Source organism: Schistocerca cancellata, chromosome 2 (assembly GCF_023864275.1).
Source record: "Schistocerca cancellata isolate TAMUIC-IGC-003103 chromosome 2, iqSchCanc2.1, whole genome shotgun sequence".
Lineage (NCBI taxonomy): Eukaryota > Metazoa > Arthropoda > Insecta > Orthoptera > Acrididae > Schistocerca > Schistocerca cancellata.
Genome location: NC_064627.1, coordinates 436,790,147 through 436,804,068, shown reverse-complemented (window position 1 = coordinate 436,804,068; position 13,922 = coordinate 436,790,147). Strand labels below are relative to the sequence as shown.

At 37.4% G+C, this 13,922-nt stretch overlaps 1 protein-coding gene across 1 annotated transcript in view; it reads left to right on the top strand.

Annotated features, from left to right (window-relative positions):
• The window catches only part of LOC126154821 (G-protein coupled receptor GRL101-like), a 354,933-nt gene that overhangs the window by 242,748 nt on the left and 98,263 nt on the right, over nucleotides 1-13,922 (top strand). The window lies entirely within an intron of this gene.

The following is a 13,922-nucleotide window of genomic DNA, read 5'->3' as shown; positions in this document are numbered from 1 at the left end:
AGATTTTGTAGTTTTGAATTAAATGCTTTGTTTCACACAGCATTTAGTGTTTTATGAACAGTCCCAATAGCTTTATATTCACTTTTAAGGGGCCAGTGCAGCTTTCAGGATATGTAAATGATTAATTTATAAAAGTTTTTTCTGCATCTGTAATCCTGCAGCAGTTGTTTACCAGATGTAATGAGCACTCATGTATTTGCGGACCATTTATGAGCAACGAAGCCATTCGGTATTTGTGTGAGAACATATTTTGTGCCGTTTGGTGTGGATCAACTACAGATTATTCTCTAGTTCTGGGATGGGCTATGATCCTGGTCGCAGAAGAAGCTAAGAGTGACTTTAAAGTTAGTACATAACAAGAAGCAATGTAATCCCAATAATGTTTTCACATCATTGAAAGACATAGTAAGCAAGCACTGCAACTATATGCTTCTGTGTCCAGACTGCAGAATTATGTGAACTACTGTGTGGTTTGCCCTATTTTTCTCATTAAGATCTGATTGCCATACACTTTATAGTTTATGACCCAAGCATACAAATTGTCATGTGGGCACTAAAGGAGATGTGTTAAATTGGAGTTATAAAATTCCACGTCTGTTCCTATTACCTAAGCTCATTTTCAGCCATCCAGTGGATGTACGCAGCAGAGCAACAAGTCCAGTCCATTCAGGACACTATCCTTGGACTGCAACATCTAGGGAAGTAAGTGGTATTCTAATAGTTACTAGGGCATGATGGCCTATTGGAGAATATTGAAACAAAGAGGCAGATGCAGCAGCCTTCGAAGCAGGCACACTGTCTTCAGGCGCATAATATCCAGTGACTCTGCTGCTGAAGCAGAAGACCTAGTGTAAATAAAAGGAGCAGTAAGCTGTGAATACTGAAACGAACTATTTTTCTTTGGTGTAATTCTACTTCTGATACAAACCTCTCCACTTCTAGGATGTATCCCTATTTTTCTCTTCCCTTGCGCCACTTCCTCACCTTACCATACTTCTTCCTTTCTACCACCCCCTGTCCCAACATAATTTAGAGCAGCATTTGTGTGAAATAGGAAGAGAGGGAGGAAGAGTTGGGGGTGGGGGGTGAGGGAGTTGCATTTGTGCACATCTTCGTCCGTGCACCTGGCCTGTGTATTTGGCAGTTGTGAGCAGAAATCACCCTGTGGGTTGATTGTGTGCTCTATGAGAAATACATTGGCATTTCATGCAGAGAACTTTCTCACATTTTAGAAATTGTTAGTTGCATTACCTGTGAGGAATTTTAAAGCCTTCAGGAGATGACCATCTCCTTCAGCAAGAAGGACATATAGTCTACATGTAACTATACCGTGGTTTCGGATTCTTAATATTTCAGAATGCAATGAAGTCTTGTGACTGTTTAGTCATTGTGATAAAGCAGCAATGGTTTCTCATTTTACAATCATGATTTAATATTTTTAATTGTTAGTAATCTTTATTACAGCTAATTGCAGATGTGCATGTGTGTTCTTGAAAAATATGTTGATCTTGTTTTACACTCTTAAAGTTTCATCAGATGATGCTGTGGTTTGTTTCCTCAGTCACTACTGAGCAGTTGCAAAAGTTAGTTTTTAATGGAAAAAATAATCAAAGTATTAACAGTTTCTTTACTTTCTAAAAAGTTGACTGTTGGTGCATGAGTGGTTCAGTGGCGCTAGAATCATTTATGAAGGGAGACAAGTGCCACAAAATCTTTATTTTTGTTTTTATTCAACTAAAATTCATGATATACATTAAATTACCTGTTTTCAAATGGTGTGATTCTTTCAATGGAAGATTTATTGGTCGTTATGTGCACATTTTGACCTGGCTAAAGAAAAATAATTATAATAATAATCCTAAGAAAGTACCACTGCTAACAAGACTGACCCATTTCTGATGTTGCTAAAATGAAGAAAAAATACTGGTGCTCGCTGAATGGTCACTGACTTCTCAGGTAACAACTGCAGAATAGTCATATATAGATTGTACTGAATATAAGTGATTATATTACATAACTTTTAATTACTTTATTTTCTTCACACTTTTCTGTTTTATCTTTGTATCCTTTTTAGTTTTAAGATCCAGAAGATATATCACGTTAAAGTAAAACACAGGATGTGGTAGAGGAACTTCCTTATTTTGAAAAATCATATAACTTAAAGTATTGGAGATATCAATTTAATTCTCTGTTTTTTACACAGAGGTACTTTTCAAGTTTTATTTCATTATGTTTTGAAAATATCATTTGAAGGTGGCCTCCATTCTGCTCTGCACATTTGGAGAGTCAGATTCAGAAGTTTCGGTCCACTTTGTCCAGCATGCTTCTGTCTATGCTGGCAACAGCTGCATAAATATTGTTCTACAGCTCACTCAGGGGCTGTGGACATTGTTATACACCAGTGATTTAAGAGTGTCCCAAAAGATAAAGTAGGAGGGACTAAATCTGGTGAATGTGCTGGCCAATGTACATCAGCCTTCAAAGAGATGAGATGGTTGGGAAAGTGTTCACGCAAGAGAGTCACTGACATTCATGGTATGTGAGCTGTAATGCCATCTTGTTGGAATCAGATATCCCCCACATCCATTTCTTCAAATTTGGGAAGGAAAAACTCCTCAATCAAATGACACAATCAGAAGTGACCATTACTGCCCTGTCACCCTCTTTCAAACACAATGGGCCAATAATTTGAGTTTTGGGTAATGCATACCTTTCACCTGCTCTGTAAGCAGGGGCTGCTCATGAAGTTCTTGGGGGTTGATGTCACTCTAGTATCACGTTTTCTTTATTCACACATCCAGACATATGAAAGAGCATTGTTGCTAGAGAACACAAGGACATCATGAGGCAGGTCTTTGATCAAGAGTTCACATGCATTTTTTCATGAAACAAAATAACATAGATTGCCATTGCCATTTTGTATGGATGAAATGTCAAGTCTTCATGAAAAATTGTCTCACTTTGCAATCAGAAATTGCAAGAGTAGCTGCATGTTTGTGTGCGGATCACATGGGGGAATTCAAAATCACCAGCCCTACTTTCTTGGTGTTTTAGTGTCCTGGTACGCCTTGAAGGTCCTGGTTTTGTTTTCTGCACAATCCCAGTATCCATAAACATATCCACCAACATAACAAACAATTTTCAATGGTCATTGGAAAAGTAAGCTGCCATGGCAAACATACACTCCTCTCTCATCCACTGCATGGTTGTTACTAAACTAACCTTAAAAACAAAAATTAGATCCCACCCTTTTGAATGTGCTCAACCTCACACAAAAATGAGTAATGGCTGCTGTGTGGCGTGTATTTCACATAAGGAAGTTCCCGCCCCACACCCTGTAATTCTTACAAAAAGAAATTTCAGAAACATTAAAGCTAGACTTTATTTAATTGCAGGACCCAACGAGGTAAACCTGAAAGAGATTTCTACAAAATCTGGGTTACAGTAGATGACAGGCTACATAGATAAAACAGGTATGACTTAGACCAAATACATTAATCACGGAACTCCATTGATAAGGGGACTGCTTTCTCGGCTTGTTTCATAACATATTCTTTACAGACAAATAACACAGATATAATTTTAACACTAGTGCTGAAGTCATTCTATTTAATTAATGAACTATGGGTTTGAAACCATCAGACTAATGATTAAAAGTAATTCATGTACTTTCGTTGCTATTCATTGTTTTTACTTAATTTTCTTTATACCGTACTGCATGAATAAAACAAACAGTCACATTGTAGGTGTAAATAGGACACCTAAACTGAAATTCCAGAAGTATTTATAAGCTACTGCTTCAGATGAGATTTAAGTCAGTTTTAGTGTTTAGTGCAAATGGGATCACCGTGAACTGATACAGAAAAAGTCTCACTGATATGCCCACTAATTAACTTAAATAAGCTGTTGTATATCAACCCAAGAGGCCAGGAAATGTTCACAAAATTCACTATAAGCACAAAGGTTAGTAAAGAAAGAAATTCTCATTGCCATCATATAGCCTCCCCAAGAGTAGACATAGGTCTGTATGATGAAACTGACAGTATTATCTTGTATCTCTATCCATTTCCCTACTAAGATTTTTCTTGGATAAATACTTCTACACTTCCCTTGTTCTGGCTACTTATTCAGCTTTTTATTTTCCTTCTGATTGTCTTTCAATGAAAAACTTAAGTATTTTGGTTAACATCATTCTCAATGTCTGACTTTTTCATTTCTAATGTGATGTTTCTAACACAATTCCAGTAGAGTTCTAAGAGGTTGCATCATCATGTTGTACTCTAAGTTGTTTTGAGACTTACTTTAATTAACTCCATTACCTACATATGACTCCAATATCTTCTTCTCAATGCTGACTCTTCTGGTTGATAAGGTTCTTATGATCTTGTCTGCTTACTATTACTTTTACTGTGTCCTACATCTTGTATTCCATTCCCTCTCAGTACCACAACCAATTTTATTCCCCGCTGTTGACAGCTCTTGGTATTTATGTGTCCACTTTAATGTTGTTTACATCTTCTCAGTTCTTACTTTTTCTTTGCAAATCATTTTATTTCCCTCCACATATACAATTCAGAAGCTTGTAAATACAGTTTTAGAAATCTTCTAATATTCCTTTTCTAGACTCATAAAAGCTACACTTAATAGAAGCCACTTCACAAAGCTGTTCCCTCAGCAAATTTTCTCATTATGTGTAATGGTTACTTTTTCATTAACATTCTTGTTGCTGCTTCTTTGACTGCTTGTTTTATTGGGCATTTTAAAATGTTTAATACTGACACAACGTTATGAAATACTGTGTAAGTATGTGCAGAAACTTATAAAGAAACAGAGATAACTTTATAACAGGTGTAAAACAAAGCATAGGCTATAGACAGAAATGCTGAATGAAACCTGTTTGGCTGTCAAGAGTGCAATGCATGATGCCTTCAGTGACTATCATAGCAGAATATTGTCAAGTGATCTTTCACAGAACTCAAAAAAATTCTGGTCTTATGTAAAGGTTGGTAATGGGACCAAAGTTAGTGTCCAGTCCCTAGCGAATGAGACAGGAACTGAAATTGAGGGTAGTAAATCAAAAGCTGAAATGCTTAACTCCATTTTCAAATGTTCCTTTACAAAGGAAAATCCAGAAGAATTACCTTAATTTAGTCCTCATACCACTGAAAAGATGAATGAAATAAGTATTAGTGTCAGTGGTGTTGGGAAACAGCTGAAATCATTAAAACTGAACGAAGCTCCAGGGTCGGATGGAGCCCCTATCAGACCCTATATTGAATTTTTGCCTGATTTAGCCCCTCTTACAACTATAATCTATCATGGATCCCTCGAACAAAAAACAATGCCCACTTCATGGAAAAAGGCACATGTCACTCCCGTCTACAAGAAAGGTACTAGAAGTGATCCACAAAACTACCATCCAGTATCCTTGACATCGATTTGATGTAGAATCTTAGAATATATACTGAGTTCATACATAAGAAGTTATCTTGAACAGAATAACCTCCTCAATGCCAACCAGCATGGATTTTGAAAATATCGATCATGTGAAACCCAACTTGCACTTTTTTCACATGACATACTGAAAGCTTTGGATCAAGGCAACCAGATAGATGCAGCATTTCCTGATTTCAGTACTGTACCTATACTTATTGTCAAGAGTATGATCGCAGAGGATATCAAGAGATATTTGTGACTGGATTGATGAATTTTTTGTAGGGAGGACACAGCATGTTATCCTGGATGGAGAGTCATGGTCAGATGTACAAGTAACTTCGAGTGTGCCCCAGGGAAGTGTGTTGGGACCTTTGCTGTTCATCTTTATATTAATGGCCTTACAGATAGTATTAATAGTAAAATCTTGCTTTTTTCAGATGATGCAATCATCTGTAATGAAGTACTATCTGAAAGAATCTGCATAAATATTCGGTCAGATTTTGATAAGATTTCAGTGTGGTGCAGAGATTGGCAACGTGCTCTAAATGTTCAGAAATATAAAATTTTGCATTTCAAAAAATGAAAAAAACATAGTGTCCTATGAAAATAATATCAATGAGTCACTGTTAGAATCGGCCAACTCGTACAGATACTTGGGGTAACATTTTGTAGGGATATGGAATGGAATGATGATGTAGGTTCAGTTGTGGGTAAAGCTAGTGGAAGACTTTAGTGTTTTGGTAGAATATTGGGGAAGTGGAGTCACTCGACAAAGGAGATTGCTTGCAAATCACTCGTGACTGGTTCGAGAATATTGCTCATGTGTGTGGGACCTGTACCAGATAGGACTAACAGGGGATATTGAACATATACAGAGATGGGCAGCATGAATGGTCTCAGGTTTGTTTAATCCATGGGAGAGTGTCAAAGAGATGACGAAGGAACTGTACAGGAAGACTCTTAAAAATAGACATAAACCATACCTAGAAAGTCCAATAACAAAATTTCAAGAACCGGCTTTAAATAATTACTTTAGGAGTATACTACAACCCCCTATGTATTGCTCACATAGAGATCGTGAGGATAAGATTAGATTAATCACAGCACGCACAGAGGCATTCAGACAATCATTCTTCCCATGCCCCGTAGGTGAACAGAACAGGAAGAAACCCTAATAACTGGTAAAATGGGACCTACCCTCTGCCATGAACTTCATGGTGGTTTGCAGAGTACAGATATAGATGTAAGTATTGAGGATATTTTGTTGTGGAAAGTGCAAATACCATTTTGAGTAGGAACTGTTGTCTGGAAAAGGACCATTTCTGTGCTATAAAAGCAAATCTACATCCATACATTACGAGAGTTCTGGTAGAATACAAATAATTTAGGAGTAATGGAGACCACTGGTCAAATAGCAGAAGCATTTAGTCATTGACAGGCACAGACTAAAGAGAAATAAAACTTGTTAGTTTTTGGAATTAATCCTCTGTCCAGCTAGAGTACAAATACACAAAACATGTGCACGTGCACACATATGCCTGTGCCCCAACATAGTGCTGGGTGGATGCAAATTGCAAAAGATTGCATTTCGACAGGTGGACTTGGTAAGGTGGGTGTTCTGTTGGGTGGGATGGCTAGAGGGAGAGACTGCAAGGATAGGGATTGGAGGTTGCATCGAATGGGCAGCCGATTTGCTGGCTGGGAATGTGGGTGTGAAGGATGGCAGGTGTAAGGGCTAGGCATGTAATGCACAGGTGCTAGAGCCAGTGGTGAGCAGTGCACGTTGAAGTTGACATGGAGATGTTTTTGAACACAGTTTGGCAGTGCCAAAAATTGTCATCACCCAATATCATCTTGGACTAGAACAGTTGAACCGCATTCTTTGCCGTGATTTTGATTATACATCATCAAGCTCTGCAATGAGGGACATCCTACCCAAGATTCTTCTCACACATCATAAAGTGGTACTCCAGCACCCACCCAAACTGCATAACATCTCAGTCCATTCCTATGCCAGTCAAATTCTCAAACCCTTGCTACTGGGGTCATACCCCTGTGGAAGACCCAGGTGCGAAACCTGCACAGTCTACTCACCCAGCACTACCTAATCCAACCTGGTCACAGGCTTATCCTGCCCCATCAGAGGCAGGGCCATCTGTGAAAGCAGCTGTGTCATACACCAACTCTGCTGCAATCACTGTGCAGCTCTTTGTGTCAGTATGAAATAGCTTTTCACCGGAATGACCACCCAGTTCATTTGCTGAACTAATATTGCAGCGCTGTGCATCCAGCTGGCACTATGTAGAGGCTCAGGGGTGTGTGTGTGTGTGTGTGTGTGTGTGTGTGTGTGTGTGCACATGCACATGGAGAATGGATTGTATATAAAGTTAGCAAATTTCCTCTCTGTTTTGTATGTGCTTTTTTACTCATAAATTATTTAAATCGACATCCACATACATATTCTGCAAATCATGGTGAAGTGCACAGCAAGGGGTACATAGCATGATTTATATTATGGTTTCATTTTGTTCCAATTGTGTATGGATTGCAGGAAGAAAGCCTGCATAAATGCTTCTGTGAAGCTGTAATTAGTCTTATCTTATTATCACACTCCATATAGGATCTGTGGGACACTGAAGAATGAAAATCTTATATGTGTAAGTGAAAAAGTTGGTTAGCTATCACTAATGCCTCATCAGGATAATGGCGACGTGTCTGATCGCCCGTTGGACTCTATGGACCAGTTGTACTCCCGTGGACTGTTTGAGCAAGAAATACACCGGGAGAAACTGAAGAATCACATAGACTTTTTTGTTATCAGTTCACACTATTTCTTCAGTTTAATAATAACTGATACATGTAAATGAAAATATGAATATTATTAAAATCTGTTGTTTTTCCCTCTACTCTTAAGGGTAACCCATACTCATCAAGTTTTCAAAAATTCCGTTCATTGTAAGATTTGGAACCTGAAAACAAGATGTGGTTTATATCAGCTTGTGACTTAGAATTACACTCACCTGCAGGAGAACATGGCCTTGAATCTGAGATTGTAATGCTGCACAATATCTATCATTTGTATGTTGGGGCAAATATCTACATCAATTGCTACTGATGTTTCCCATGACTCTTTGAACTCACTTAAGTAATTATACGGTAATTATAGATGCAACTTACTTCCCTACAGCATCAACTTCCTTATTATGGTGGATGCCTGTATGGGAATGCATCCACAGCAGAATGATTGTCTGCCTTCCCCATTTACAGCAAACATATTCCAGTACCACATCTAAATATAACAGTTTGTTATTGTATTCAGTCTTTGGTATTGAATATATTTAAGAGCTCTGTGGGAGTTAGACATGATTGATATCTTTAAGAAGGACATTGAACATACAAACTTGATTGTGTCTAAAACTGCTGCAGTCTCCACCATAAAAATTTAAGCACTTCTAGGCAATTTGTATGCTCTGATGACTTGGGTCTGAGAGCATAGAAAAGCACATCCAGTATATTCCTGTTATGCAATGCTGAATCCATAAGTATTTACACAGATATAACCAAGCTACTGAGCTTCAATGAGACAATTAAATCTGAAATTTACATTAACACACATCAAGCTTGTCATATTATAAAAACAGATGGGAATCTGGAAGCTGAGTGTGTAAAGATCATATTCAAATAAAGATAAACCTGAATAACATTGCATAGAATGTATAAGACCAAGAGTCAGAAGTGGTACAGATGGCTGGAATTTTATCTCTTCTGTTGGGAGCACTCTGTAATTGGTAAATTCAGTCTCTACTTTTACAGGCAGTACTATTCATGGAGGTCTTGCCTTGGATGAAAAATTTATCTAACAGAACCTGATGTCTAATGCTTAAAAGCATCTCTCCTGCCTCCACTAAAAGAGCATTTCTGTACTGAAGAGTATCTGATTTGGTGAGATAATCTTAGGCACATTGTGATACAGTGTGTAACCATAGTCCATTTCAGATTGAATAATATCTCAGTACATTGTCAGTAGAATACTTTGATGTTCTGCCCATTGCACATGGGTGAGAGGGCAAATTACATTTGGTCTTTCTTTGCATTTATTAATGATGGATTGTACATGAAATGCCCAGCTGAGTTTGGAATCAAGACTGAGGGCAAGACTTTCTCTTTTATGAAAATGCAGAGTGTACTAATGTATGTTAATGGTAATTAGCCAGAAATGAAAAAAATGAATTTAAGGAGGCACATGACAAAACAAGAGAGGAAATAAAGAGATCAGAGCTTGCTTTGCCACATACTAACTGCTGCTTCCCAGCATATTTATTCCTCAATGAAATTTGCCACTATTTTTTCCCTACCACAGTTCATGGAATCAATACTAGAAATAAGAATAACTTTGACAAAGATTTAAAGTTACTTTCTTTGGTTCAGAAAGGTGACAACTATTTCGGACACACATTTTTGATGACATGCCAGCAGCCATAGGAAGTTTAACTAATAATAAAGTTTAATTTGTGAGGAGTCTAAAGGATTTATTGATGGCCAATATCTCCTGCTCCCTTGTTGAATTTCTTAGCAGAACCAATTGATGTGTGTATGTTATTGAGAACATCACATAATTTGAATATTGTGTATGATCTGACTTCTGTACAAAATTTCTGAGTAATGCAATTATTGCAAATAAGTGCTGCAAAACGTTTTTTATTTGTTTTATTTGATGATGCAAGGCTACAATAGCCTAAGAATTATCATATGCACCTATATATATTGAACATTTAATATTTGGTGACAAGTTTTATATCCTTTTAAATGTGAATATGTTAAAGATTTTGTTTTCTTGCCTGATTTCACATTCACAAGAGCAATTTCATTTCGGATTTGTGGAAGGTTCTTATTTTGTAAATATTTATTATATTCTTGTTTTTTGACATGTTTTGTCCCAGAGGATCTCCTCAGTGTGAATCAATTGGAATGAAAAATACACCTGATCTTATCTAGTCCTTAGGATTCTTCATAAAAATCTGCCTTCCTGATAATGGGATTGTGTGATTATTCCACCTTAAATTGCTTCAGTTGGCTGCTCTAGATATTATATACTAGTAACAGATTGATGGTTCAGCTAAAAATTATCTCGATCGTTTTACCTATTTATGTGTCACATGACAGTTCATTATGTGTGACTATCTTGACACTCTTTACATTACACAGTGACCATCTGCCATCTTCATGCATTTCACATTTTTGTAAAGATATTTTCTTCCTGTTGACAGCTCCAGACATTGAGTTATTAAACAATTGTGTCACATAAATTTATGCATTTTCTTTAGATCTCACACTCAGATTTACTGGATGAAGTCTAGAGCAAGGTTTCCCAAACTGTGTTCCACAGGAAGTGAATAAGTGCTCCACATAAAACTATTAACAACATGTAATTATTTCAACAATTTTTCTTACTTTTTAAAAATGTCATCATGATTTGTGTGTTGTAATAAATTTGGAGTAATCACTGAATAAAAATATTTGCTCATTTTTTAATATTTTATTAATTTTATTAATCTTCAAAATAAGCAAGGAGTTCCATCAAAGTAGCAGAATTCTAAAAGTATTCTGTCAGAGGGAATGTTCTGGAATTCCTGGTCTAGAGAACTGTATGAGAGTTGTCCAGAAAATAATGCACCACATTTATTTCTCAGCCGTAAACAATGCTATAAATGCAAAACAAAATATATGTATTATTTGAAGTCTCCTGAGTGAGCATCACTCCATCACTTCCAACAATAGCGTAGCCACAGGACAGTTTGAAAATGGCGTCTGTAGTTGATGTACGTTACAAGCAACATGTCATTATTGAATTTCTCACTGCAGAGAAAAAACTGGGTGGAAAAATCATAAATGCGTGTGCAAACTCTGTGGAGCATCTTCTGTTGACAGAAGTACAGTTAGTTGTTGGGCACAGAGGGTGAGGTCATCAGAAGGCAGTTTGGTGGGTCATCAGAAGGCAGTTTGGTGGAGCTCCACAATTTGCAGTGGTCAGGGAGACCATCCACAGCTGTCACACCGGACATGTTGCAGTGAGCTGGTGTTGTCATTCATGAGGACGGATGCATTATGACTCGGCGGTTGGTGCTGCATCTGTCAATCAGCCGAGTAAGTGTGGATGCAGTTATCCACACTCTTGAATATTCAAAAGTCTGTGCAAGATGGGTCCCATGGTGTCTTAACAGTGTATCACAAAAAAAAAAAAAGAAAAGTAGTAGTAGTATTGATTTGTTGCAACATTTAGAAGTTGTGGTAGAGGCCTTCTTAAAGTGGATTGTGACAGGTATGAAACCTGGGTTCACCATTTTGAGCCTGAAGCAAAACAAAAGTTGATGGAATGGTGCCATTTCCACTCCCCACAGAAGAAAAAATTCAAAGCAAATGCTTCCACCAGTAAATTCATGATCCCGTGTTCAGGGACTGTGAAGGTGTGATTCTCATTGATATGATGCCAAGACTGGGTACCATTAATTCAGAAGCGTATGTCAACACATTGACAAAACTCAGTATGCACTTCTGGTGACTTTGGCTCCACAGGAACCCAGGAGATGTTTTGCTGCAACTTGATAATGCTTGGCCCAACCCAAGTCAGAGGTCTGCTGAATACATTGCAAAATATGGATTGACAGTGTTACCCCATCCACCCTACAGCCCTGACCTAGCCTCCATGGACTTCCACTTGTTTGGGCCATTAAAGGATGCCATTTGTGGAAGCCATTTTGAGGATAATGAGGAAGTGATTCATACAGTGAAGCACGGGCTCTACCACCAGGACAAGGATTGGTACTGACATAGCATAGACACCCTTGTTTCACGCTGGAGGAATGCCATAGGATGGGATGGAGATTATGTGGTAAAACAGTGTGTTGATAAAACACCATTCTTTCATGTGTGTAATTCTCATTATGTTCAATAAATAATTGTTGAAGAAAAAAAAATTTGGTGTATTGCTTTCTGGGCAACCCTTGTAACTCACACTTGAAAGATATTGGTTACAAAACCCTCATTTCGCCAGTTCTTGCATATTGTTCATCAGCCTGGGACTGTTACTAAGTTGGAGTAACAGAAGAGGCAGAAAAGACTCAAAGAACAGGTTTGTTTAATCAGCAGTAGAGTTTCATGAAAATGTTCAACAAATTGCTGTGGGAGACAATGCAAGACAGGAGAATCTTAATCACAAATTCCTGAGAGTCCACGTTCCAAAATGAATCATAAAACATATTACATGCTAAAACTTATACCTCACATAATGGCCATGACAGTACTATTAGAGAGGTTGGACCCACAGATTACAATCAAACAAGGAATGGAACTGGAAGGGACACTGTGTACCATCTGGCACATTCTATTTAGTGGCTTGTGGAATACAGATGTACATGTCGATTGCATTTAATCTTAATGGACACTTAATTCCAGGAAAATAACCAAAATAAATAATATAAAAATAATGTCCATCTATATTTTACATATTTGTTTATAGTTTAGGACTGTGGTAGTCAATTTGGTTCTTACCACTCACTAGTTGGTGTTCCAGCTTTCATAGTAGACAGTGGGGATTTTAAAAATATTTTCATAAGGTTTTCATAAAATTGTGACATAAAGTATTTGGTAAGTAATTATTATTATATTCTTTAACTTGTTATAATTGAGCTTTATAAATTTCATGTAGTTACTTCCTTACTTTATAAATCACCACTGCTGTTGAACTGGTGGGCAGTAACAAAATATTACTACTAACAGAAATACAAGAGCAGGTGGAAGTTGGTTTGAGTGTATTTTGTAATCTAACGTAAAAGCTAACTGCAGGCACTGGGTGGGCAATCTCAGAGGCCTATAAATTTACAGTTGCATGTATGACATACATTGTTATCTACTCCTAGTACATGTGGTTAAAACAGTTATGTAGTTGTAGTGTGCCAAGTAATCTCTTTGATTCATTTATTGATTTCTCCATTCACACAGTGTGGTCCATGATTCCAATGTTGAAGAAGAGCCTTCAGTGATGTAGAACAGCTCAGATTATTCATCAGTTGGCAAAAACTGCCAAACTCATTGCAAACAATTTCTGTACAGTATATTGATAATGAGTTACAAATAGTGATAACACACTCATACTGACAATTATGAGAAAGGTACTTATGCTACTTTTCGAAAATTCACTCTTCTGATTACACTGCTCAGTTACTGCTTTTATCTCAAAACTCAAACTCTATCTCTCTCTCTCTCTCTCTCTCTCTCTCTCTCTCTCTCTCTCTCTCTCTCTCTTACTCACTCACTCTGTGTGTGTGGTGTGGTTGTGTGTGTGTGTGTGTGTGTGTGTGTGTGTGTGTGTGTGTGTGTGTGTTATACAAGGATGCAGTCTCATGAAGATTATTTTTACTTCTACTATTGCGATTTTGGATTTTGCACTTCATTCTTAATCCACTGTTAGTTGTCCAGTCATGAATAGA